Source organism: Plectropomus leopardus, chromosome 18 (assembly GCF_008729295.1).
Source record: "Plectropomus leopardus isolate mb chromosome 18, YSFRI_Pleo_2.0, whole genome shotgun sequence".
Taxonomy (NCBI): domain Eukaryota; kingdom Metazoa; phylum Chordata; class Actinopteri; order Perciformes; family Serranidae; genus Plectropomus; species Plectropomus leopardus.
Window position 1 is genome coordinate 30,360,381 of NC_056480.1, and position 5,672 is coordinate 30,366,052.

Sequence of the window (5,672 nt, forward strand, 5' to 3'; positions counted from 1 at the left end):
AGAGGGGGAGAGAGGCACAGCAATGATGGAACAGACGTGTCATATTACAATAACGATAAGTGTGGAATTATTAACTGCACTCTGTGATGATGTTGAGGGTGATGATAAGAGTCTCATGCACATGTTGATAGGGAGGTGTCCAAAGGCAAGATCACAGCAACGGCGCAACCAGGACCAGACCACAATCAGGGCGAGGGGGGGGTACAGTATCAGTAGAGCCACAGCACGAGCACAACCAAAGGCAGGGTCACAGCATCAGCACAGCTAGCACCACGGTCAGGGACAGCCAAGGTTACGGCCAGGATCTGGGAAAACTAGGAAACAAGGGAGCAGGAATGCTCTCGAGAGGCAACGGGATTAGCGTAGTACAGTTCAACAGACCCAAGCTCCGTAATCGCAAGCCCCAGGTAGTGACAGTACCACATGGCTATCACAGATGTAAGGCTAAGCTAAACTACTGAAGCTAAGCTAAGCTTGCAAACAGCAATGCAGTTAACAGACATGCATGATGAAGGCAAAGGAGCTTAGCGTATCAGAGGAAGTCCCCCAGCAGGTTAAACCCATGTCAACCTAACTAAGGGCTGGTCCAGGCAACCTGAGCCAGCCCTGATTATAAGCTTTATCAAAGAGGAAGGCCTTAAGTCTAGCCTTAAAAGTTGAAACGGTGACTGCCTCCCTGACCGAAATTGGGAGATCATTCCATAGGAGAGGAGAATGGTAGCTGAAGGCTCTGGTTCCTATCCTTCTTTTGGAAACTTTGGGAACCACAAATAACCCTGCATTTTCAGAGCGCAATGATCTTGAGGGTTGGTAAGGAACTATGAGCGGCAACAGATAGGATGGAGCCTGACCATTTAGAGCTTTGCAAGTAAGGAGGAGGATTTTAATTTCAATCCTGGATTTCACAGGGAGCCAGTGCATAGAAGCTAAAACAGGAGAAATATGATCCCTTTTCTTGCTTCCCGTTAGAACACGAGCAGCGGCGTTCTGCACCAGTTGTAGAGACCTAAGAAATTTGTTGGGGCAACCAAATAATAGGGAATTACAGTAATCCAGCCTAGAGGTGACAAATGCATGTACTAATTTTTCAGCATCTGTTTGGGACAGGATATGTCTAATTTTTGCGATGTTACGCAAGTGAAAGAAAGCCGTCCTTGAAGTTTGTTTTATATGGGAGGCAAAAGATAAATCTTGATCAAATAAACTCTGAGGTTCCTTACAGTTGTGCTAGAGGCCAAAGTAATGCCATCTAGAGAAATTACATTGTTGGAAAAGGAGCTTCTGAGGTGTGTGGGGCCAAGAAAAATAACTTCAGTTTTGTCTGAATTCAACATCAGGAAATTATGGCTTATCCAGCTGATCAGTTTCATCTGGTTTCATAGATAGATATAATCGCGTATTGTCAGCATAACAATGGAAATTTAAAGGCCGTTTTCTAATTATGTTGCCTAGAGGAAGCATATATAAAGTAAAAAGGATTGGTCCAAGCACAGAACCCTGTGGCACTCCGAAGCAGACCTTAGTATGTGCGGAGGGTTGATCGTTGATGTGAACAAATTGGGAACGACCTGATAAGTATGACTTAAACCAGGCTACTGCCGTTCCTTCAAGGCCAATTAAGTTTTCCAGTCTGTGCAGTAAGATTTGATGGTCAATGGTGTCAAATGCGGCACTGAGAAATTTTCTGATGACTCGGTGGTTGTTGGGTGTATAAGAGAGGGAGAGGAGGGGGAGTACAGGTCTCTGGTGGACAACTTGGACTGTGGAGGAGGTGGAGGCCTACAAATATCTGGGTGTGGTGATCAACAACAGACCTGACTGGAAATCTAACACTGACCCTGTGTACAAGAAGGGGATGAGCAGACTCTACTCCCTAGCTACGATCCTTCAATGTGTGCAGCAAAATGTTGGAGATCTTCTACCAGTCTGTTGCCTCCAGTGCCATTTTCTTCGCTGCTGTTTGTTGGGGTAGCAGCATCAGAGCCAGTGACACCAACAGACTTAATAAAATCATTAAGAAAGCTGGCTCTGTGGTGGGTTTCAGGCTGGAGACCGCGGAGACGGTGGTGGAGAGGAGGACACTTAAAAAAACTGCTCGCCATCATGAACAATGCTGAGCACCCCCTCCACCGCACACTGGACCGACAGCGGAGCACCTTCTCCAACAGACTGATTCAGCTTCGCTGTCGAAAGGACAGATACAGGAAATCTTTCCTGCCACAAGCCATCCACCTGTACAATAACTCACCTCTGTCTGCTCTTTAAACTCTGGTCTTAGCTCCATGTCACTCTACACTGCTGACTTTATTTTTATTTATTCAGATACTGTTCCGCACATTACACTTGTATATATGTATAGTTTAGTTTTTAGTTTTTAGTTTTTTTAAGCGTATTCCTTTTATATTCTATTAATATTGTTTGCTCTTATTCTCTTTGTTCTTACTGCATGGTGCTGCTACACCCCAATTTCTCAGTTTTGAGATCAATAAAGTATATCTATCTATCTATCTATCTATCTATCTATAAGGCTCTACAGAGCTGTGACTCTGAGTCAGCCTGGCTACAGCGTTGAAAAGAAACCTGGGATTGTTTTTGTTTTCCTCAATTAATGATGAGTAATAGTTTGCCCTGGCATGGCGGAGGGCCTTCTTATACACTTTAAGACTATCTAGCCAGGCTAAACGGGACTCTTCCGGGTTGGTTGAACGCCAGTGTCTTTCAAATTTCCGCGATGTTTGTTTCAATTTACGGATCTGGAGGTTAAACCATGGATTTTCTTTGTTTCATTATTTTCTTCTTGAAGGGTGCAACAGAGTTGAGAGCTGATCGCAGTAAGCCAGTAGCATTATCGATGAGACAGTCAATTTGAGAATGACTTAGTTAGTAGGAGTATTCTCAGTCGCTGTAAGACATGGTAATGTCAATGCAGAAGGAATCAGTTTCTTAAATTTAGCCACTGCTGAATCAGATAGACATCTAGAATAGTAACTCTTACTGAGAGGCTTGTAGTCGAGCAATAAAAAATTGAAAGTTATTAAATAATGGTCTGACAGAGCAGGAATCTCAGGAAAGAATAATAAATCTTCGATATCGATGCTGTATGCAAGGACTAGATCGAGGGTGTGATTGTAGCAGTGGGTGGGTTTATGTACACACTGACTGAAGCCAATTGAATCCAAAAGCGTGAGGAAAGCAGAGCTAAGGTATCACTGTTAATATCCATGTGAATGTTAAAGTCCCCTACGATAATAATTTTGTCTGATTTAAGCACTAAACTTGATATAAGCTCAGAGAATTCAGATAGAAATTCAGAGTATGGGCTGGGGGCGCAGTACACTATAATAAATAGAACTGGCTGTAGAGTTTTTCAGGATGGGTGAAAAAGACTAAGGAAAAGCCTTTCAAATGAACTATAGTTTAGCTTAACCTTAGTGTGAATTGCCAAGCTTGAATCAAAAATAACAGCGACTCCCCCTCCTCGGCCATTATATGACCTGGAGGAGTTGATTCATTCAGGCTAATGTACTCATCAGGATAAAGCCAGGTCTCAGTGAGGTATAATAAATCAATCTGGTTATCCAATATTAAATCAGTGACTAAATGAGCCTTGGTTGATAGGGATCTAACGTTCAAGAGTCCACATTTAATTCTCTTGTTATGAGGCTGTTTGACAGGAGATGAATTAATTTTTTTGAGATTTTCTTGTACAACTCCCCTTTTGTTTATTTTAGCTTTAAACAAATGAAGTGGTAGGGGGACAGACACCGTTTTTATAACATTTACATTATGGATGTGTGACTGTGCTAGAACCTCATGTAAGACTGCGCCTCTGCACCCTGGTACCAACTCTGGGATGTCATGGCTTTGGGCCTCTAATAAACTCGGCCAGATTCCTAGAGAGGAGAGCGGCTCCATCCAAAGTGGGATGGATGCCGTCCCTCTGGATAAGACCAGGTTTCCCCCAAAAGGAGTGCCAATTATTAATGAAGCCCACATCATTTGCTGGACACCACCACGACAACCAGCGGTTGAGTGATGACATGCGGCTAAACATGTCATCACAGGTCACATTGGGGAGGGATCCAGAGAAGATTACGGTGTCCGACATCGTCTTTGCGTATTCACACACCAACACTATGTTAATTTTAGTGACCTCCAATTGGCATAACCGGGTGTCATTGCTGCCGACATGAATAACAATGTTACTTACGTAAAGTTTAGCCTTAGCCAGCAGCTTCAAATTTGACTCGACGTCGCCCACTCTGGCCCCAGGGATACATTTGACTATGGCCGCTGGTGTCACTAACTTCACGTTTTGCAAAACAGAGCTATTAATGACCAGGGTTGTGTCCTCGGCCGGTGTGTCGCTGAGTGGGGAGTACTTATTTGAAACGTGAAGGGGGGATGGGAGGTGTATCGTGGGCTTCGGCTTACTATGCTTCGCTTGGACAGTCACCCAGCCTTCCGGCTGCACGGGTGTTGCCGGGGGATGGATAGCAGAGGCTATGCTATGTTGGTCCGCACCAGCTACAGGGAGCTTGCTAACTATCACAGCTAAAGAGGGATTTTCCAGGGTGCAGAGCTGTGCTTCCAGATTGCTAAGCCTCGCCTCCAGCGCAGCAAATAAGCTACACTTGTGACAGGTACCACTATCATTAAAGGAGGCAGAAGAGTAACTAAACATAAACATATGAACATCAACACACTGAGCAGGAGAGAGCAGCAGAAGAGGGAGAAGAGCAGGGAGAAGCCAGAGCTAATGCTAAAGTAGCTAACGGGCTAACAGTGAGTGAGTGGCTGTGTGATTAAACAGGAAAAACCGCTGAGAGGAGAAGACAGCTGTGAGTGATTAAGTAAAACTTCTGTGAGTTTTCAGTCACAGACAAATAATAAGCAGTCGAAGTAAGGAACAAGTTAGAAGATTAGCTGGGAATCGCTTGTAGGAGCAGCACAGAGACGCTACCAGAGGCACAGACAAAGATGCACTGGATACTTACCTGCAGTACATCAGCACGTAGAGCCAAGTAAGAGAGAAAGAAAGAGAGACACAGAAAGACAGACAAAGAGATAAAGAGAGAGAGAAAGGTAGATAGACAGACAGATAAACAGATGAAAAGACAGACAGACAAAAAGACATACAGCGAGAGAGAGAAACAGAGAGAGAGAAAGACAGAGAGACACACAGAAAGACAGACAAAGAGATGAAGAGAGAGATAAAGATAGAAAGACAGGCAGATAGAAAGACAGAGACAAAAGGACAGAGACAGAGATAGAGAAACAGACAGAGAGAAATACAGAGAGACACAGAGAGACAAACAAAGAGATGAGGAAAGAGAGGTAAAAAGACAGAGTCAGACAAAAAACAGAGTACGAAAGACAGAAAAAGAGATGAGGAGAGAGAGAGGTAGAAAGACAGACAGAAAGACAGAGACTTACAAAAAGACATACAGAGAGAGAGAAATACAGAGACAGGCAAAAAGACAAAGAGAGAGACAGACACAGAGAGTAAGAAAGACAGAGAGACACAGAAAGACAGACAAAGAGATTAAGATAGAGAGAAAGGTAGAAAGACAGAGACAGCCTAACCTGCTTATTAGAAGCACCTGTGTGTCTGACACTGACAAGTCATGGTCACAACTGATAAAAGCCAGAGGGGTGCTTAAAAAACACCA

At 43.8% G+C, this 5,672-nt stretch overlaps 1 pseudogene; it reads right to left on the reverse strand.

Moving 5' to 3' along the window:
* Positions 1-615: 615 nt before the first annotated feature.
* LOC121958213 lies at positions 616-3,768 on the reverse strand (annotated as a pseudogene).
* Between the last annotated feature and the right edge of the window lie 1,904 nt (positions 3,769-5,672).